The following is a 23,091-nucleotide window of genomic DNA, read 5'->3' on the forward strand; positions in this document are numbered from 1 at the left end:
TTGGCCTCAAAATAGCTTATTGTCTCTGAGGATTTCATTGACATGAGATGACGAGGATGAGGAGGTGTGTGTGTATATGTGTGTGTTTGTGTGTGTGTGTGTGTCGGGGGGGTGATTGCGTGTGTGTAAGTGTGTGTGCATTCAACACAATCCTGTTCTTCATGGGGACTAACAGAATACTGAGATCACAGTCCCGGCATACAGTAATTATCATCTATTCATAAACTTAACTGTGACATATTTAACATTCACGACTACAGTTCCTGTTTCCTTGTTATTAACTGGTATCTTGTACAGTATGTGTGGCTAGTTGTCACATCTTCATGGTGTGAACTCTTCTTCTGTTTCTGGTGTAACCTGTAAACACTGTCTAAGCTGTTACGTTGACATGCTTCCTGATGTCAGTCGTGAGTCCGTTGTCTCTACAGCTGTTAGTGTCATTGTGATTGTCCACTTTAAGGGATGGTATACCTACTATACTAAAGTTAACATATCTCCAAAGGGGTTTAACCTCTCTAGGTTACGTGGGACGGTAGCGTCCCACCTGGCCAACATCCGGTGAAATTGCAGAGCGCCAAATTCAAAATACAGTATTATAAATATTTAACTTTCATAAAATCACAAGTGCATTACATCAAAATAAAGCTTTACTTCCTGTTAATCCAGCCAAGGTGTCAGATCTCAAAAAGGCTTTACGGCAAAAGCAAACCATGCGATTATCTGAGGACAGCGCCCCGCATACAAATGCATGACAAATCATTTTCAACCAGGCAGTTGCGACACGAAATTCAGAAATAGCAATATAATAAATGCCTTACCTTTGAAGATCTTCTTCTGTTGGCACTCCAAAAGGTCTCAGTTACAGTGGGGCAAAAAAGTATTTAGTCAGCCACCAATTGTGCAAGTTCTCCCACTTAAAAAGATGAGAGAGGCCTGTAATTTTCATCATAGGTACACTTCAACTATGACAGACAAAATGAGAAAAAAAATCCAGAAAATCACATTGTAGGATTTTTAATCTACCAATTATATGCATATCAGCTTCTGGGCCTGAGTAGCAGGCAGTTTACTTTGGGCATGCTTTTCATCCGGGCGTCAAAATACCTCCCCCTAGCCCAAAGAGGTTTCAACATTGTGGGTCTAATAGTGTATGTCTCTCTCTGTGTGTTTGTGTTGTGTAGGGGTCAGTGGAGCCAAGTCTTCTCTCACCCTGGACTAAAGTGACCCCAGCTTCAGAACTGAACCATACAGCATCACCACTCACTGACTGGTAAGGATAGTTAATGATAGAATATATGCTTTTTAGCAGACACTTCTATGCACAGCCATGCATGCGTAGAGTTACGGGTGGGCTCAGGAATTGTACCCACTATCCTGGCATCACACGTGCTATGCTCTGTCAACGGAGCTACAGATGATTGTTAACTTATTGTCTTCTCCTCGCGTTGCTCTTAGACATGTACAGTATTGTTAAGCTAATAACTGTCACTCAGTTCATATCTGGAATATTGTTAGATGCACACCCGTGTGTGTGTGTGTGTGTGTGTGTGTGTGTGTGTGTGTGTGTGTGTGTGTGTGTGTGTGTTTGTGTTTGTGTGTGAGAGAGCATCTATGTGTGGTTGTATGTGTGGCTGTGTGAATGTGTGTGTGCATCTGTGTGTGTGTGTGTGTGTGTGTGTGTGTGTGTGTGTGTGTGTGTGACTCCATCGTGTCACTGCAGTGTTATGTTCACAGCTTGTGGTCATGTCCCAGGCCTGATTATGAGATTGGTTTGGCAGCGGTCACCATTCTGTTACACTGACCCGGACACTGCCCACTGTGCGTGTGTGTGTGAAGCGGAGGGGACCTCTACACGCTGTGTATGTGTGTGTGTGTCTGAAACCCCTCTCAGCATGGTTAGCTGCTCTTTTACATCAGTCCCCATCCATCCCCACTTTGCCACAGAGCCTGTATAGATCTGATGAGAGACAACCTTCTGTTTAAACAAAGAACGGGTTAAATTAATCATCATCAAACATGAACTATAAACACCTTTTATTCTCCTAAAGATACTGCACATGTATTGAATCTATTGTCTAACGATCATGGAAAAGCAACCCCTTTTGAGGACATTTTCACCATGTAAAACATCGAAGCCCAACCTCTAGGCATTCTCATTGTAATGTCCTCCAAACATCAGTATTTCATATGCTGTGTCTCTGATCCAGACAGCATATCAGTCTGTCCCTTGTGCCTGCCTGTTTCGTCCCTGTCCCTGTCCCTGTCCTCGTCCTTCTATAGTGACCATGGTGTAGAGCTCTGTAATTGGCCACTAGCTTGCCTGTGACTGGCTGTGATCAGTGGAATGATGGGAATGTATCGGTGCTTGGAGAGAGCAGCTATTAAAACATTACAACAGCCATTACTGCCGCCTGTCTGGACTAACGAACATATGCTTCCTCTACCAACGCCTAAACTCTTATTTATGGATTTAATTTAATGTGCAGGAAGAAATTTCAATTAAATCTGGTCTTCCGCTGCCTCCGGAGAGTGGCAGAGTATAATAACATGGTAATTTTTTATACATCTTTATGAGGAATGAGAAAATTAATTATTTGTGACAAGCTGTAATGATTGGGACTTGGAACAGTTGTAGCTGAACAGTTTGAGGCCTGTTTTTTCTGGCACTGAGCTGAAAGAGAAAGAGGTGAAGCTTGCACAGGAGCACACACGCACAGACACACACACACCAACACACACAGATAAAGGTGTGCACGCTCACACTGAAACAAATCTGGGACGTTTTCATTCATGTTCTGTAGAGTTAGGCGGTTACTTTTGTGCTTTCAAAGCACTGTTCCTACGTCTTTTCCAGAATGGTCAGATAGTGAAGATTTAGAAAGGGATAACAGTAGGGGGAGGCAGAGCAGAGGAGACAGTGGGAGAGGAGAGTGGGGAGGGGAGGGGAGGGGAGGGGGGGAGGTCTCCTGTAGGGAAAGTGGGGAGTCTTGTCTTGTAAATGAGTCATGCAGGCAGGGGATCCTGTTCCCCTGTCTGATGTCATCACCGTGTTTGATGTCATTAGAGTGCGTGTACTAGAGTGTACCGTAAAGGAACAGCAGGTCCTCCACGTCAAGGTCACCACACATTACTATTCACAGGCTACAGCCTTCCCGAACAGGGCCCATCACTTTAATAATGATCACACAACCCCCCTCGCTCCCACCCCTCTCTCTCTCTCTCTCTCTCTCTCTCTCTCTCTCTCTCACACACACACACACCCTTGTTTGAGATCCATCTATTTAAACCAGTTTGAGGGAAATGTTTGATATTATGCAGTTCATATATCCAGTAGAGGTTGATACTATAGTTGTGTTTCAGAACAATATTGTCAGGGACATTCTGTGGCACACTAACTACACTTGACTGGACAGTCTCTGTGAGTGTAGGGGTGGACGAGCTATGTGTGTTTGTGCGGCCAACTGAAAGTGGGCATTAGTGTCCTCCGAATGTGTCACCAGGTTAGAAGAGGGCCACCTGTGTGTGTGTGAATGTGTGTGAATGTGTGTGTATAAATGTATGTGTGCACAGTGTGTGCATGTGTGTGTGTCTGTTCACAGAAGCCATTACATGTTATTTATTTATCCTGTTCCATTTTGTCATGTGCTGTTAAATGATTAATCCACTGTCCCCCCTGATGGGACCCCCCGGGGACAGACAACAGCAGGCCCCACCCTCCCTCTGCATTATACATGACTGGACAGGGACGGACCACAGGTGTCGCCAAGCGAAGAGCCCGCTCTGTCTGCCTAACAATAGCTCATCTTCCATGCTGTGTGTGTCTTTGTGTGCGTGTGTATGTCTGTGTGTTCGCTTGAAAAACGAGAAAAATATTATTGCTGTTTGTCACTCTTGAGCCAACATAGCAACAACATAGCCAGAAACACTTCCTCAAAATATTAAAATCAAACCAAGATAAATCAAGAAATCTATTATTAATTTGGAAGTTTTTCCCGAGTTCTTAGTTGCGCAATTTTTACATCTAAGTAAGATGTTTTGTGCAGTATTTCTCAAGAGAAAACTAGTCGTCTCTTGTTGAATGACAACGAACACTTCATTGAAGAACCCCGTCCAAAGTTCCCACTCCTAATACAGAGGAGTACTGTTGACCAATCACCGACGAAGGGGCCTACACTTCAGCTACCGAACTTTGAATTGCCTCAAGAAATATTGTCCAGAACAGCCAGAAAGAAATTCCTCCTGAAAGGCAAAATTAACAAAAACACTTCGTCATAACATATCAGCAAACTGTTTCGACTGGGAAGCATTCGACAGGCTTAGCGGTCCCTCTTGCTCTGTATATTTGCACCGGAGGTCACTTTCTCTCCCAGAGTTCCCTGCTAATGAAGCCCCACCTTCATGCAAAAATGATCACACTGTTAACCCCAATCAGAGGGGTCGCTGAATCTGCATCAATCCCCATCTCCCTGAGTGCTACAAGGGGTTAGGGCTACAAGGTTCCACCGTCACAGACACACAGGTAATTAACGTGACTTAGACAGTGAGCCACTGGGGTGTGTGTGTTACAAATGGGATTCAACCTAGTGTCAAGGCACTATTACGACTGAGTACACAGGTTATCACCCTAGTGTACACTCACTTTAGTCTCAATTAGCCATTACTGTTGTCTTGTCTGAACATGACGGAAGGTGTTTCTTGTGGATCACAATGATCTGGCTTTGAAGGTTAGCTGTTCCTAGCATCTTATTTAATAATAAATGCCATTTAACAGATGCTTTTATCCAAATTGACTTACAGTCATGCGTGCATACAATTTATGTACAGGTGGTCCCAGGAATTGAACCGTCTACCCTGGCATTACAAGCAGCATGCTCTACCAACTGAGCTACAGAGGACCGTCTTGGCTACATGTTTATTTTGTCTGTCTGTGACTGACTGAAGGTGTTAGTTCTCGGTTTAGTGTCTCTAAGCTCGGTGTTATTTCCTGTTGTCCTGTAAAGGTCTGTTTGACTTGGATGACTGTGAATGGTTGGAGATTGGTGCTGAACCGATGACCCTGAAACTACAGTTCCTAACAGTGGTCCAGTGTTAGTGATGCTCTGAGACAAACACAGGAAATGTTGAATAATGTGCAGCCCACATGTTTGAGATGTCACGGAGGCTTGAGGTAGAAGTTGCTGTTAACCACATACCCACCGCCAATCCTAACCTTAACCAAAAGGTGGATGGATAAAGATCTTGGACCAGTGGTAATAGGAGAGACTATCTACATCATGATGAAGGTTACAGATTCACAGGTGAATGTTTTTGGTGTGTCACTGAGATGTCAGTCGCTCCATTGGTATTCACTGTCTATCTCCCTATCCCTCTTCTTTAATGTATTCTCAGACATATCTGCTGCTCTGCTGTGTGCACATGCATGTGTGTGTACGTGCGTGCGTGCATGTACTTTGTGTATGCATGCGTGCGAGTGTGTGTGTGTGTATAGCCTGCTTCCGAGACAGAAGACGACGGGGTTACAAGTGAAGAGTACTTGTTCCTTAGAACACCCTGGTATCCATTCCAGAGGACACACACACACACCATGTATCCCAAATGGCCCCCTTTTCCTACATAGTGCACTACTTTTGACCAAGGCCCTATGGGTCCTGGTTTAAAGTAGTGCACTATATAGGGAATAGGGTGCCATTTGGGATGTAGACATACTGATCACTGATCAAGTATTCATATCATTAGCCCTCAGGCCATAGGGGAGTATTCTAGTTAGAGGACTATTGAAAGACTACCATAAGAGAACTGTCATTGGGTTGACTGGCCTAAACCAATCAGCATTTCCCATGATCTTCTATTCAATTACTGTAGTTACATTCTGAATTCAATCTATTCTCAATGAAAAACAACACAATTATTGATTTGACTAGAGAGTGCGTCAATGTTCGTCTTGTCTTGTACTTTAGTTGTTTAAGGCTATTCAACTGGTGGCCCGCGGGCCAGATCTGGGCCATTTATCAGTTTAGAATGGCCCTTAGATCCCCGTAGACATCTGATGTTTAGTGCCAAAAGGAGCCCTCGTTCAATATTCTCCAATGGGAGAATCTGTTTTCCTGTAGTCCTGTCCATTAAATACGGTCAATCAATATCACTCGACATACCAGTTCAAGCCAATCAGAACTGCTAACAGGGGTACAGGGTCAGGGTCCGATCATCATCTAGCCTGCAACGTCGCTTCGTAGTCTGCTGAGCAGCACAATCTACTTTTACATAACGACGTTCGGTGGCTATGCAACGGCAATAAATCTATTGAGAGAGCAGCCTATGTGCGTTTAGGGAGGAGACGGTTGCTTATCGCCGTCACAAGAAAGCAAACACATGACTAGTGGAGATGCTTGATGAGGAGTTCCTATCAAGCAATTGAATGGATTTAATTTTGGACTACTTCTTTTCAAAATAAATGTTTTATTTTTGTCCTCTGATTTGAGCCCAAACAAAACGCCTCATTTCCCTTCACTGCGCAACTATATTCAGTCATCATTAGTACAGATTATAGTACAGATTACTCCCGTGATGTTGGAGTTTTTAGATAAAGCAAAAGCTAACTTTGCAATGAGATTTGATGAGTTTAAGTCCCCACAGATGTGGTGCAGTTTGTTACAGGGAGTTGTCCTCTACTGATGCGGGTGAGAGAGACTTCTGCACAAAAGCTAGTCAACTAAAATATGCCATTCATAAAAGGTTTTCTATGTCTAAATAAAAACAAAAGATGAAGCAATGTATGTAAAATGGAGAGTGGAAATGTATTAATGTGTTCCAGGTCAACTTTGTTATAAGTAAAAATGTGTTCCATTATTTAAACAATTTGATGCACTAAATGAGGCTAATCTTAAAGCACTTACAATGTACTTTCAACTGTTATTTTCATAAAAGTGCCTTATAAGATTATTATTGTGTTTGTGCGTTGTTTTTTATACCGGTTTTAGGAGTAATACCATGTTGGAAATAACAAATCTGGCCTCCGTAAGAATATAGTTGAATAGCCCTGGTTGAACAACAACAAGTACCCCATGTGACCTTACAATAACTTCCTGAACTATTCACATGGTAGGTTGTCAGTGGTTTCCCCCGAAGAGGCTCTGTTCTCGCTCCCTCTTTCTCCCTCTCTTTCCACTTTGTCTCTTCCTCTCCTCGCTCTCTTTACTCGCTCTCTCTGCTATTTCTCTCTTTCTCTCTCTTTCTCTTTTACTCTCTCCTGGGTTTTCTTGGTGGGTCTGGAGAAGGTAAGAGAGAGACAGGGAGAGAGAGAGGATGAAATACAACCTCGTCTCTAAAATGGACACTGTGGACAGCCAGCCATCCGGGGCTCCATTGTTCCCCTGTGTGATGTGGAGAAGAAAGGCAGATGGAGAGAAAGAAAGAAGAGAGGGAGAGAGAAGAAAGAGTTGTTTGATAGTGCTGTGGAGTCTGTGTGAATGAACAGTGAAGGGCACCCATTGTCTTCCAGCGACCTCCATTTGGTACTGTATGGTCCCTTTTACTGCACTGTCTACCGCCACAATACCTCCTTTCTGCTCCTCCTCTCTCTTACAGAAAAAAGGGATTAGTAAAACAGAGGAATTGCGTGTCCAGATTCCCAACTATCAGCCACAACGCACACAAAAGAGGGCAGAGATTTTCTCCCTTCTCGCTATTTTTCTCTCCTCTCCTCTCCTCTCCTCTCCTCTCCTCTCCTCTCCTCTCCTCTCCTCTCCTCTCCTCTCCTCTCCTCTCCTCTCCTCTCCTCTCCTCTCCTCTCCTCTCCTCTCCTCTCCTCTCCTCTCTCTCTCTCCTCTCCTCTCCTCTCCTCTCTTCTCCTCTCCTCTCCTCTCCTCTACCCTCTTCTCCTCTCCTCTCCTCTCCTCTCCTCCCTTCTTCTCCTCTCCTCTCCCCTCTTCTCCTCTCCTCTTCTCTCCTCTCCGCTCCTCTCGTCTCCCCTCTTCTACCCTCCTCCTCTTCCTCCTCCTCCTCCTCTTCTCTCTCTCTCTCTCTCTCTCTCTCTCTCTCTCTCTTGTTAGCTGAGGTAAATGTGATTGTGGTAATGTTTTTAACTACCAGAGGAATGCAGGGTATTTTAGGCCGGGGAATGACGGACAAGAGCAGCTGCATTTCCTGTTTATCCAGCTCATGTCTGAGATACTGGAGAGGAACAGGGGATGCATTCATCCCTCCTTCCCTCTACCTCCAATGACCTCCTCCTCCGGGCCTCCTCCCATTCTTCTCCCCCTCTATCTCTCTATCACACTCTTTCTGACTCTCTCAATTTCTTTCTCTGACTTGCTCCACTCTTTCCCTTCCAATTTTGCCTTGCTATTCACTCACTCACTCTCTGTCATTTGCTCTCTTGCTCTTCCTCTCCCACACAACAGTATCTATCAGACAACTGTCCTGTTATCTGAGGCTGTATAATACCAGTCAAGACGTAGATGCATACGGAGGAGTTGCACTCGTTTGTTTGTCCTCCTCCTCTCTCTATCTCTCCCAGCCCACGTTCAAGCCCTGTGCCCTTGATAGATGGCATACAGACAGACAGACAGACAAATTAAAATACTTGTGTCCTGTCCTGTCCTGTCCTGTCACTATTGTACTGATTCATTGTTTGAGTACAGACTGACTGAATGACTGCATCGGAGTCAACGTTACACAACTCTCCAACCCAAGGCTCTTTTCGTCAATCTGGCTTTGGAAGATAGCTAGTCCTTATACAGTAGAACTGACTATCTGCCTCACATTGACTGACTGGCTATTTTAATCCTTGTCTGGGATTGGCAGTGGCCATCTAGTCAGACCCAATAATTAGTTCTTTACAAACTGTCTGAATGTCACTGAGAAGTCAGTTATTGGATATGGTGTTTTTAAAGGAAATGTATAATACCAAATTGTTCAAAGTTTGAAAGAGGAGAACTTCTCAAAGTTCAGGAATGAAGGTCGCCCTTCTTAATCCGAAACAATTTTGTATCGTACACATTCAATGTTTAAAATAGCCACACAGTATATTGAATGTGCAGTAAGTACATTCTAATTCCATCTCTTCAAAATAATATGTTTCAAAGTTTGAATATTCCATTCTTGCGCACATTATTTTACATGCATACTGAATATAAAGTAGATACATTCCAAATCCATCTCTTAACAATATATTTTAAAGTTTAAACAGTATTCAAAACCCAACCCTACTTCAGAAGTGTCACTACAAAACAAACACTCCCTCCCTTTCAGTGAAGCGTAAATATGACCCTTGACCTTGTCCTGCATCTCATTGCTTCTGTGTTACTGTGTCTCTCCTTCAAGTCCGGCCCCTCTCAAAGGCGCTTTGAAGTAATGAAGATGGAAGATTAAACAACAGCAACAATTATATTTGTCAGTGAATTAAACCTCCATCAATCTCACTTAATCACTCTCTAATATCTCCTCAGACACTGAAATGGAAGCATAATGCGGTTGAAGGTTAATGGGCTCTATGCTTGAACTTCTCCTCGGGAGGAGAGAGAAGGAGTCAGATTTTTAGGCATGTTCGTAATAACAACGGTTACCAAAACTACAGGTTGTAGATATGACCATGCATCATTGACAAAAATATCTCTCTCTTTCTCTCCACCACCCCCCCCCCCATCCCCTATCTCATTCCAAAAGCCCAGTCCTCCCACATGCTGTTTAGGGGGGAGAGATGAGTCCGACAGTTCCTCTCTTCCTCTCTCTGTAGTGTCGCCCACAGGTGGTTTGTCCTCTCCTTCAGCACAGCTGTCCTCCGATTGTCTCAGCACAGCGCTGTCTGTGTGTGTGTGTCCATGCGTGTGTGTGCGTGCGTGCATACGTTTGTGTGAGTGTGTCTGTGTGTGTTGTGCGGTGTATGTGTGTCAGCCCTGCATGTGTGTGTGATTGACAGTGTGTGTGTGTGTATGTGTGTGTGTATAACAAAACCTCAGCAGATGGATTGCTGTTTAAAGCCAGTAAATAAAGGACCTGCCTGGTAAACATAAGAACAGGGATTCATATATTATCCCAGGATTAGAAAGAAAGCAACAGAAGAGAAGAAGAGAAGAGAAGAGAAGAGAAGAGAAGAGAAGAGAAGAGAAGACAAGAGAAGAGAAGAAAAGAGAGAGAGAGAGGAGAGGAGAGAGAGGAGAGGAGAAGAGAAGAGAAGAGAAGAGAAGAGAAGAGAAGAGAAGAGAAGAGAAGAGAAGAGAAGAGAGAGAGAGAGAGGAGAGGAGAGGAGAGGAGAGGAGAAGAGAGGAGAGGAAGAGAGAGAAGAGAAGAGAAGAGAAGAGAAGAGAAGAGAAGAGAAGAGAAGAGAAGAGAAGAGAAGAGAAGAGAGAAGAGAGGAGAGGAGAGGAGAGGAGAGGAGAGGAGAGGAGAGAGGAGAGGAGAGAAGAGAAGAGAAGAGAAGAGAAGAGAAGAGAAGAGAAGAGAAGAGAAGAGAAGAGAAGAGAAGAGAAGAGAAGAGAAGAGAAGAGAAGAGAAGAGAAGGGAAGAGAAGAGAAGAGAAGAGAAAACAGAAGATTGCACAGGTTGTGTGATTTACAGTTGAACCCTTAGGGAGGCAGGAAGCCCGGTCAGCCCAGTGCAGTCTCAGATGAGTGACTATTTCCTAGCGTGTCAAAGGGTCAGAGGTCATGGCTGGTCACAGAGGTGGACAGGGTTGAACAGAGACCCAGGTCTCCAATCTCTGATCGATAATACAGGCCAGGTAGTATATCTCCATTTGACACTCAGATGTACCCACACGCACGCACACACTCACAAACATGCACATGCACACACACAAAATCAAATCAAAGTTTATTGGTCGCTTACACAGTTTAGCCGATGTTCTAGAGGGTGCAGTGTAATGCTTATGTTACTATCTTCTAACATTGCAGGAAAATGTCAAAGAAGTACACAAAAATTATAATAATGATAATAATAAAATACAAAAATGGACTCTGCTTACGCCAAAACCTGACTCTGCCATCAGCATGACGCAACAGGAACGCAACAGGAACCAGGAACGTCTTTCCACTCAATTTTCCAGTGTTGGTGATCCTGTAGTCACTGTAGCCGTTTCTTCTTGTTATTAGCCGATAGGAGTGGAACCCGGTGTGGTCATCTACTGCGCCAGTATTTGCCTGTTTGTGGCCCGCATGTTAGCCGGCCATTCTCTTTCGACCTTGCTATTCTTCTTCGACCTCACGTCTTAAGTTTTTTGGTTATAAATGACCAATCAACTTCGATGAACGATGGAGATTAATTGGGTTTTCTGTCCATGATATCATTTGTGACCCACCGCCTAGATTCGGTCCTGTTTAGCAATTTGAAATGGTGTTTTTTTACATTGGATAAAAGTAGAGACTCTGAGCTAGAAAATTGTATATCATACACTGCAGTTGAGGAACAATTCTGCTTTGAAAGTTGATAAACTTACTTTTGAGAAAATGGCCCGCGAATGTTTTGTTTACACCCTCTTAGCCCTACGTATCTCTTTAAGGATTCACAGCGTAGTAAACAACCAAATATTTCAAGACGAAAAGTGGTGAAAGTAGTAGCAAAAACTAATAGTAAAAATACACTTTATCTTTATCTAGCCTATATCCTAATCTGACTTTGGTGCAGGTGTCACATTCGTTGAAAGATGGATTGGACCAAGGTGCAGCATGGTAGGCGTACATTTTTCTTTTATTTATTAAATGTGACCGAAAACACAACAAAATACAAAAACGAACGTAAAGCTGCATGCAGTGCAGACACTTGACATATAAGATCCTCTCTATTATGTTTTATAGGAATATGACTCTGAGCATATACCGCAACACCTCCGCCATAGGCATTGCTGTCTTTTCTGTAGATGTTATATCCTTGTATTGCTACTGCTATCATCAAATAAATGATCTAATTGAGTTTCTGAGATGGCCAGTATATGAATGTTATCCAATGTTTCAAAGTTATTGATTTCATGAACCTTACATACACTGAGTGTACAAAACATTAAGGACACCTGCTCTTTCCATGACATAGACTGACCAGGTGAATCCAGGTGAAAGCTTGGATCCCTTATTGATGTCACTTTTTAAATCCACTTCAATAAGTTTAGATGAAGGGGAGGAGACAGGTTAAAGAAGGATTTTTAAGCCTTGAGACAATTGAGACATGAATTGTGTATGTGTACCATTCAGGGTGAATATTACAACATATTGAATTGCCTTTGAACAGGGTATGGTAGTAAGTGTGTCAAGAACTGCAACACTGCTGAGTATTTCATGCTCAACAGTTTCCTCTGTGTATCAATAATGGTCCACCACCCATAAGACATCCAGCCAATTTGACACAACTTTGAGAAGCATTGGAGTCAAAAAGGGGGGGGGTTCTTAATGTTTTGTACACTCAATGTATATTAATATGACCTATTCTTAGCCCCTTCCTGGGTTGCTTGTCAGAGGTAGACATAATATGGAGAAAAAATAATAATAAGCAAAATAAAAATAAAAACAATAACATTGTTTAGCTAATAGTCAGTCAATCAGGCGCTTGTGAGTATTGGTGTGTATATGTGATGTTGGGTTGAAGCTACTGACCAGGAATATAATGTGCGTAAAACTGTATGTAAATGTTAGTAAAGTGATTAGTGTTCAATGACTCTATGTACATAGGGCAGCAGACTCATAGGTGCAGGGTAGAGTAACGAGTGGTAGCTGGCTAGTGCCAGTGTCTAAGGTTCAGGGCAGGGTTCAGGGCACCCCTCCCTGTGCAACTGGGTCAGGATCTAGCTTAGTGATGAGCTTTGAGGGCACTATGGTGTTGAACGCTGAGCTGTAGTCAATGAATAGCATTCTCACATAGGTGTTCCTTTTGTCCTGGTGTGAAAGGGCAGTGTGGAGTGCAATAGAGATGGCATCATCTGTGGATCTGTTGGGGCGGTATGCAAATTGGAGTGGGTCTAAGGTTTCTGGGATAATGGTGTTGATATGATCCATGGCCAGCCTTTCAAATCATTTCATGGCTACAGATGTGAGTGCTCTGGGTCGGTAGTCATTTAGGCAGGATACCTTAGTGTTCTTGGGTACAGGAACTATGGTGATCTGCTTGAAACATGTTTGTATTACAGACTCAGTCAGGGACAGATTGAAAATGTTAGTGAAGACACTTGCCAGTTGGTCAGCGCATGCTCGGAGTACACCTCCTGGTAATGCGTCTGGCCCTGCGGCCTTGTGAATGTTGATCTGTTTAAAGGTCTTACTCACATCGGCTACGGAGAGCGTGATCACACAGTCATCCGGAACAGCTGATACTCTCATGCATGTTTGAGTGTTATTTGCCTCGAAGCGAGCATAGAAGTAATTTAGCTCATCTGGTAGGCTCGTGTTGCTAGGCAGCTCACGGCTGTGCTTCCCTTTGTAGTCTGTAATAGTTTGCAAGCCCTGCCACATCAGACAAGCGTCGGAGCCAGTGTAGTACAATTCAATCTTAGTTCTGTATTCACGCTTTGCCTGTTTTCATGATTTGTCAGAAGGCATAGCGGGATTTTCAGGTTAGAGTCCCGCTCCTTGAAAGTGGCAGAACTACCTCTTAGCTCAGCGCGGATGTTGCCTGTAATCCATGGCTTCTGGTTGGGGTATGTACGTACAGTCACTGTGGGGAGCGTCACTGTGAGAGAGATTGTATATGTCCATAAACACTCCACCCAGCTGGTCTGCACATGGCTGGCTTTCCCTTTATAATCCCTTTATAATCTGTGATGGTCTGGAGTCCCTGCCACATGCATCTCATGTCTGAGCCGTTTAATTGCGACTCCACTTTGTCCCTGTAACTGTCGCTTTGCCTCTTTGATTACCTTACAGAGGTCATAGCTGGTCTGTTCACGCACGTCCATGTTCCCAGTCAACTTGCTGTGGTTAAATGCTGTGGTTTGCGTTTTGACTTTTGCGCAAATGTTTTTTTTTTACCAAGTTTTTGGGGTTTGGATAAGTTCTAATCACCACAATAGGGACAACATCCTCTATGCACTTCCTGATGAGCCCAGTCACCGAGTCATTTTATACACCGATACTATTCCCAGAGGCTACACAGAACATTTCCCAGTCTGCGTGATCAAAAGAGTCTTGAAGCATAGATTTTGATTGGTCAGATAAATGTTGAACAGTCCTTACCATGGTTTCTTCCTGCTTAAGTTTCTTCCTGCTTAAGTTTCTGCCTATAGGTGGGGAGGAGCAGGTTGGAAGCATGATCTGATTTGCCGAAGGAATGGCGGGGAAGGACCTTGTAGCCATCCTGGAAGAGAGAGTAACAATGGTCAAGCGTGTTCTCTCCACATGTAGCACAGGAGATGTGTTTATAGAATTTTGGAGTGTTTTCCTCAGATTTCCTTAATTAAAGTCCCCAGCTATAATAAATGCAGCCTCAGGATATGTGGTTTCCGGTTTGCACAAAGTAAAGTGTGGTTCCTTGAGAGCCGTCACGTGTCAGTTTGGGGGGGGAATATACACGGCAGTGACAATAACCAAAGAAAATTATTTCAGGAGGTAATGCTCTCGGGCTTCGATGGTGAGCTATTCCAGATCGGGAAAACAAAAGGACTTGAGTTCCTGTACGTTACCACAGTCACACCATGAGTTGTTAATCATGAAACATACCCCTTCACCTCAGTTGTTTTTAGAGAGAGTTCCTCCTTTCTGTTCGCCAGAAGAACGGAGAACCTTGCTGGCTGTATGGACGGGGAGAATATATCTGGAGAGAGCCATGATTCTATTAAACAGAGTATGTTACAGTCCCTTATGTCTCTCTCAATGGAGATCATCACCCTGAACTCGTCTACTTTATTGTCCAGGGACTGAAAGTTTGCGAGTGATATACTCAGAAACCGTGGATGGTTTGCTTGCAGACTGAGCCTGATTAGAACCTCACTTCTCCTCCCTTTTCTCCCCACGTTGACGTTTTGGTGTATCAGCTGGGATGAATGTGGCTGCCTCTGGGAGTCCAAACAAAGGATCCAAGTCAGGGAAGTCAAATTACTGGTTACATTTCAGGTGAGTTATTTTCGGCTGTAGGTAATAATACCGGAAATAACACACTTTTTTTTAAAATACGGCAAAGTTGGCTAGACCTTAGAAACAGGGCATGAACACACAAACAAACACAAACACACACACTCCTCAATCCCCAACCACATGATCTTATACATCAGCCCAGATGACTGTGGTAGCGCATGACCGCCATAGTAGCCCAGGAAAGAGCCTAGTCAGCTAATAGGATGTCACAACTGAGATGAGACAGGAAGATAAAGACTGGAGGATGAAGACTGTAATTCCACTAAAGGACTACTTCCCCTCGGAGTTCAGGTCGCTAGGGAAACCATCAGTAAAGCCATGCGATGAGGCTGAGCGTGTGCCTGCAGAGGGGATCGAAACACTCCAGTTCACTAATATTGATTTCCTCCTCTCTTTTTCTCTCTTCTGCTCCTCCACTTCTCTACTCTCAGTAGCTCTTGAGCACTGTGTGTAGAGCAGAGAGAGAACAAGTAGATTGGGTGACTCAGGCCTCATTTATCTCTCTGTGACCTCTCTCTCTTTCTCTCCCTCTCTGCAATCACATATATTTCTCTGAGCAGAGCTGTACTTACTGACTTACTGTCAATCAAGCAGCCATACAACATGTGCGTGTGTGTGCGTGTGTGTCCGGGGGTGTTGGGAAAGGGAGAGAAAAATGTCCATTCTAGCCCATGGACATAAAAATTGTATTCTATTCTACATATAATAATGCCCTCTAAACCAACTCTATAACACACCTCATCCAACTGACCAAAGTCTTGTTCAACTTATCAAGGCCTTGGTTATTGGGTGATAATAATGAAATAAATATGCACACACAAGTAGTCTTACGAACATCCTCCCTGTTTACATCCTTTCTGTAGAGTACATGGTAATAGATACTACTGAAATCAAATGTATGCAAAATAACACAATCTGCTTCCCTTGTATATTCTTCAATACATTATAAAGCATGTACAATATTTCAATAGATTATATAGATATTGTAGCAAACGGCGGGGCAGAATAGTGAACCTAAGTTGCTGGCGTGAAAGGCAAACACCCTACACATCACAGCAATACGGTTAACTTAATTGTTATGTGGCTCATATTGCGAGGATCCCTACAATATAAATGAGGCGTGCAGTTGGATAAATACTTCTAGATTAATGGGATAAAATAACCACATTGCCCTCCTTGACTACAGTGGATTGTGTGTATTCAGGTCACAGGGTTAGTCTAGGCAGCCCAATTCCGATATCATGTCTTTTCACATCAGATCTTTATCAGAGCGGATCCGATTGGTCGAAAGACCAATTAGTGGAAAAAATATCAGAATTGGTGTCACGTTGGTCGCATGAATCGGACAAAGACGTAGCGTGGTATGCCTACATTCTTTATTATTATAAGAATGAACACTGAACAAACTAACCAAAATAACAAAACGAACCGTGAAGCTAATATGACTAGGGCAGACAGCCAACTAAACATAGAACCCACAAATACCAAAGGGAAATGGCTACCTAAATATGATCCCCAATCAGAGACAACGATAATGCCTCTGATTGGGAACCGTATCAGGCCACCATAAACGTACAAATACCTAGACCTACAAAACCCTAAACATACAAAAACCCTAGACAATACAAAACCCCTAGACAATACAAAAAATAGCGTATCCACCCTAGTCACACCCTGATCTAACCGAAATATAAAGAAAACAGAGATATCTCAGGTCAGGGCGTGACAATCGGGCTGCCTGTGTAAACGCAGCCTTATACATCTGTCCAAACACATCCAAATAAAATAATGTTCTCTCGATGATCAACTTAATGTTAGCTCAAAAACATTATTCTAACACACATTCATAATACTTCTAGGAGTTTACTAATATGGACACCTTGAACCACTGATCTTTATTGACTAAATCAAATCTCATTTTATTGGTCACATACACATGGTTAGCAGACGTTAATGAGAGTGTAGCGAAATGCTTGTGATTCTAGTTCCAACTATGCAGTAAAATCAAACAAGTAGTCTAACAAATTCCCAAACACTACCTTATACACACAAATACACACAAACGTAAATGATGAATGAGAATATGTACATGTAAATATGTGGATGAGAGACGGCGAGCGGATGTAGTAGGTGGTGTAGAATACAGTATATACATATGAGATGAGTAATGTAGAATATGTAAACATTATTAAAGTGGAGTTATTTATAGTGACTAGTGATGCCGCTATGTAAACATTATTAAAGTGGAGTTATTTATAGTGACTAGTGATACCTTTATTAAGTCTGTTTATATAAGTGGCCAGAGATTTGAGTCGGTATGTTGGCAGTAGCTCTGTTAGTGATGGCTGTTTAACAGTCTGATGGTGTCACGCCCGTCGTCGGAAGGAGTGGACCAAAGCGCGGCGTGGAAAGTGTTCATGATTATTTATTTACCAAAAAACAAAATAACAAAGTGAAAAAAACGATAGCACACAGTTCTGTCAGGTGATGACACGAAACAGAAAACAACTACCCACAAAACACAGGTGGGAAAAAGGCTGCCTAAGTATGATTCCCAATCAGAGACAACGATAGACAGCTGCCTCTGATTGAGAACCACACTCGGCCAAAAACAAAGAAATAGAAAACATAGAAATAAAGAAACTAGAATACCCACCCTATTCACACCCAGAAAATGTTTTTCAGTCTCTCGGTCCCAGCTTTGATGCACCTGTACCGACCTCGCCTTCTGGATGATAGCGGGTTGAACAGGCAGTGGCTCGGGTGGATGTTGTCCTTGATGATCTTTTTCGCCTTCCTGTGGCATCGGGTGCTGTAGGTGTCCTGGATGGCAGGTTGCCCCCGGTGATGCATTGTGCAGACTACACTACCCTCTGGAGAGCCTTGCAGTTGAGGGCGGTGCAATTGCTGTACCAGGTGGTGATACAGCCCGGCAGGATGCTCTCGATTGTGCAACTGTAAAAGTTTGTGAGTGTTTTAGATGACAAGCCAAATTTCTTCAGCCTCCTGAGGCTGTTGCGTCTTCTGCACCACGCTGTCTGTGTGGGTGGACCATTTCAGTGTGTCCGTGATGTGTACACCGAGGACCTTAAAATGCTCCACCTTCTTCACTACTGGGGGGGGGGGTGCTCCCTCTGCTGTTTCCTGAAGTCCACAATCTCCTTTGTTGAGTGAGAGGTTATTTTCCTGACACCACACTCCGAGGGCCCTCACCTCCTTCATATAGGCTGTCTCATCGCTGTTGGTAACCAGGCATACCACTGTAGTGTCGTCTGCAAACTTGATGTTTGAGTTGGAAGCATGCATGGCTACACAGTCTTAGGGTGAACAGGGAGTACAGGAGACGGCTGAGAACGCACCCTTGTAGGGCCCCAGTGTTGAGGATTTGCGGGGTGGAGATGTTGTTACCTACCTTCACCACCTGAGGGCGGCCCGTCAGAAAGTCCAGGACCCAGTTGCACAGGGCGGGGCCGAGACCTTGGGTCTCGAGCTTAATGACGAGTTTGGAGGGTACTATGGTGTTAAATGCTGAGCTGTAGTCAATGAACAGCATTCTTACATAGGTATTCCTCTTGTCTAGATGGGATAGAGCAGTGTGCAGTGTGATGGCGATTGCATCGTCAGTGGACCTATAGCAAAAAGCAAATTGGAGTGGGTCTAGGGTATCAGGTAGGGTGGAGGTGATATGGTCCTTGACTAGTCTCTCAAAGCACTTCATGATGACAGAAGTGAGTGCAACAGGGCGATAGTCATTTAGTTCAGTTACCTTAGCTTTCTTGGGAACATAAACAATGGTGACCATCTTGAAGCATGTGGGGACAACAGACTGGGATAGGGATTGGTTGAATATGTCCGTAAACACACCAGCCAGCTGGTCTGCGCATGCTCTGAGGACGCGGTTAGGGATGCCGTCTGGGCAGCAAGACGGCATTCCTCACGTTGGCCACGGAGAAGGAGAGCCCGCAGGCTTTGGTAGTGGCCGTGTCAGTGGCACTGTATTGTCCTCAAAGCGAGCAAAGAAGTTGTTTAATTTGTCTGGGAGCAAGATGTCGGTGTCTGCGTCGGGGCTGGTTTTCTTTTTGTAATCCGTGATTGACTGTAGGCCCTGCCACATACATCTCGTATTTGAGCCATTGAATTGCGACTCTACTTTGCCTCTATACTGATGCTTTGCTTGTTTGATTGCCTTGCGGAGAGAATAGCTACACTGTTTGTATTCGGTTGTGTTTCCGGTCGCCTTTCCATGATTAAAGGAAGTGGTTCGCGTTTTCAGTTTTGCGCGAATGCTGCCATCAGTCCACGGTTTCTAGTTAGGGAAGGTTTTAATGGTCACAGAGGGTACGACATCTCCGATGCACTCGCTCACCGAGTCAGCGTATAGATCAATGTTATTGTCTGAGGCTATCCGGAACATATCCCAGTCCACGTGATCAAAGCAATCTTGTAGTGTGGAATCCGATTGGTCAGACCAGTGTTGTATTGACCTGAGCAAGGGCATTTCCTGTTTTTGTTTCTGTCTATAGGCTGGGAGCAACAAAATGGAAACTTGGTCAGATTTGCTGAAGGCAGGGCGTGGGAGGGCTTTGTATGCGTTGCGGAAGTTCGAGTAGCAAAGATCCAGAAAGCTACCAACTCTTGTCGCGCATTCGATATGCTGATAGAATTTAGGAAGTATGGTTCTTAGGTTAGCTTTGTTAAAATCCCCAGCTACAATGTAATCGAATAGAATTCTCTTGAAAGATAATGCGGTCGGCATTTGATTGTAAGGAATTCTAGGTTGGGTGAACAAAAGGACTTGAGTTGTTGTGATTACACCATGAGTCGTTAATCATAAGGCATACACCCCCGCCCTTCTTCTTACCAGAGAGATGTTTGTTTATTTTGGCACGATGCGTGAAGAAACCAGGTGGCTGGAACGACTCTGATAACATATCCTGAGGGAGCGATGTTTCCGTGAAACAGAGAATGTTACAATCCGATGTCTCTTTAGAAGGCAACTCGTGCCCTAATTTTGTCCACCTTGTTATCTAGAGATTGGACATTGGCGAGTAATATGCTCGGAAGCGGTGGATGCTGTTCTTCACGACTGTATGTAATAACACTTGAGATTTCCTGGACTAATAATGTAAGAAATAGTACATAAAAAAAAAATAGCTGCATAGTTTTCTACGGACCTGAAGCGAGGCGACCATCTCTGTCAGCGCCATCTTGCTATCTACACTGGGGTGTAGATTCAGTCAATAGAGAGAGTACAGTTATTAACCCATAATGAAACCATATACTGGTCAAATAGACCAAATTAACAGAAGAATCAACATCATATTTTCCGATTACCTGTTTTTTAGGTTAATTATGGGCGGCAGGTAGCCTAGCAGTTAAGGTCGCTAGTTCAAATCCCGAGATGACATGGTGAAAAATCTACTTGATGTGCCCTTGAGCAAAGCACTTAACCCTAATTGCTCCATGGCTGTGATCTCTTGTTTATATCCCTGTGAGCATTTCTCTTTCACCTCAGACCATGTGTATGGAATCGTGGGGCTGAGTCAACATTGTGGACTGAGTGCCCCATGGTGACTGTTGGGTTATGGTATAAGCAGGCATAAACTATGGACAATGAGCACAATAGCATTTTATCGATTTGTAATTTGAATGCACAAAAATACCACTTCGAGATCTTGAGGCCCATTGTGAGGCCCATTTGTTTTAAGGTACCCGGAACCAACAGATTCATATCTGTGTTCTCAGTCCTGTGAAATCCACTGACTGATTTCCTTATATGAACTGTAACTCAGTAAAATCGTTGAAATTGTTTGTATGTGGCGTTTATATTTTAGTTCAGTATATATTGGTGGGCTCGTGAACGAACGCCACAATCCCCCCGGAAAAACACCCTCCATTCACCTTTTATGGTAACAACGCCATGGTTTGCTGTATGATTTGGAAATTGTTGGAACTGGGCCATGTCCTTTTCTAAAAGAAATCGGGACATTTTATCACATTTCTGTAGAGGTGCAGGAACATTGTTTTCAAACTAAAAATGCATGCCGCCTACAGCAAGTGCCAAACACTGGCCGCACATTTATTGTGTATTGGACAATTTAAAAGTAAACATTACAGCCCAAATGTTTTATTTTGTATGTATTTATTTATAGGGAACAATGCACATTAATCAATACCAATATTACAATAATGCAGCATCCATTTAAATGTGCCGGGGTTAGCCAAAAGCTCATTTGCACCCGTAGTCCCAGGGCAGCTAGGGACAATTACACAGCCACAATACACATGCTCACTAAAACAATACAACATACAAATACATTACATGCAATAATATATAATTAAACTTCTATACAAAATAATTGTTGTTCAATATTTTGTTTATCATTACATGATTGCGTTTCTATCTCCTGCCTTGGAATAGACTTTGAGATGAAATAGGCTATGATGTCACGCTCTTATTGCACAGCAATACTCTATCCTACCCATAATGTGATACGCTAACAGTCTATTTACTTTCGAGCATGGTTAGCTATTGAATTGGCGATGGATAAAAGGTAGCCTAATTTGTGCAGCGGGTCTTCTTACCAACGGCAAATGCATCTGTTTTAACATTAGGCCTACGTTTCCTATACTTTTATTAGCCTACTATTAGTATACAGTGGGGCAAAAAGGATTTAGTCAGCCACCAATTGTGCAAGTTCTCCCACTTAAAAAGATGAGAGAGGCCTGTAATTTTCATCATAGGTACACTTCAACTATGACAGACAAAATGAGAAGAAAAAAATCCAGAAAATCACATTGTAGGATTTTTAATGAATTTATTTGCAAATGATGGTGGAAAATAAGTATTTGGTCAATAACAAAAGTTTATCTCAATACTTTGTTATATACCCTTTGTTGGCAATGACAGAGTTCAAACGTTTTCTGTAAGTCTTCACAAGGTTTTCACACACTGTTGCTGGTATTTTGGCCCATTCCTCCATGCAGATCTCCTCTAGAGCAGTGATGTTTTGGGGCTGTTGCTGGGCAACACAGACTGGGCGGGGGGAGGGGAGGGGGCGTGGGAGGGGGAGGGGTTGTTTAGACACATGCACACACACAGACAGTCCGGCAAGGCCCGTCCTAGCGAGGCGGTCAGAAAGACCTGCATTAGTGCTGGTCACAAGTGGTGACCAGATGTGAGTCCAGCCAGAAAAGACTGCCTGCCACTCTCTCTCTCTCTCATTCTTTTCTCTCTCTCTCTCTCTCTCTCATTCTTTCTCTCTCTCTCTCTCTCTCTCTCTCTCTCTCTCTCTCTCTCTCTCTCTCTCTCATTATTTTCTCTCTCTCTCTCTCTCTCTCCCTCTCTCTCTCTGTCTCTCTCTGTCTCTCTCTCTCTCTCTCTCTCCCTCTCTCTCCCTGTCTCTCTCTGTCTCTCTCTTTCTCTCTCATCCATCTCCCCCTCTCTCCATCCATCCATCTCTCTCTTTCTCTCTCTCTCTCCCTCTCTCTCTCTCTCTCTCTCTCTCTCTCTCTCTTTCCTACTCTCTCTCTCTCTCCAACCTTCACTCTCTCCCTTTCCTCCTCCTATAACATCATAATCTGTCTTTTGTTTCCACATGGCTATTGTGCGTTATGTTTGCCCCTGCCCTGCTAAGACAAGTCAGTGGCAGCTGAAAGGGAACTTTGTAACAAAGAACAGAGGGATGGGGGGTCCTGGGGTCTGTGGGTCTGCCCAGGGATTTCATGCTTCTCTCTGAAATGTTTATGCCTTGTTATTGCAGTTCTGAATTTACATGTATAGGCCTTGCTATCATCTTCCTCTCGCATTCTCTAATTATTTCGATGTCATGTTTCTTTCTCTCTCTCTCTCTCTCTCTCTCTCTCTCTCTCTCTCTCTCTCTCTCTCTCTCTCTCTCTGTGTGGCAAGTGCGATACATTTGGACTTTTGCCCTAAATTCAAACAAATGTAATTACAGTGCATGGCTGATTTCTTATTATTGAAAAGTTAAACCACTAATCTGCTAAGTTGCTCCTTGGCAGAATTAATTAATTTATTCAATTA

At 43.5% G+C, this 23,091-nt stretch overlaps 1 protein-coding gene across 1 annotated transcript in view; it reads left to right on the top strand.

The window, feature by feature from the left end:
- Positions 1 to 23,091, top strand: part of LOC112236015 (transcription factor SOX-5-like) — a 299,419-nt gene that overhangs the window by 97,184 nt on the left and 179,144 nt on the right. Inside the window, exon 3 of the mRNA XM_042300210.1 lies at positions 1,182 to 1,270. The gene's annotated coding sequence lies outside the window, so the exon portion shown is untranslated. The remainder of the gene's footprint in view (positions 1 to 1,181; positions 1,271 to 23,091) is intronic.

Source organism: Oncorhynchus tshawytscha, linkage group LG17, assembly GCF_018296145.1.
Source record: "Oncorhynchus tshawytscha isolate Ot180627B linkage group LG17, Otsh_v2.0, whole genome shotgun sequence".
In the NCBI taxonomy this organism is placed as follows: domain Eukaryota; kingdom Metazoa; phylum Chordata; class Actinopteri; order Salmoniformes; family Salmonidae; genus Oncorhynchus; species Oncorhynchus tshawytscha.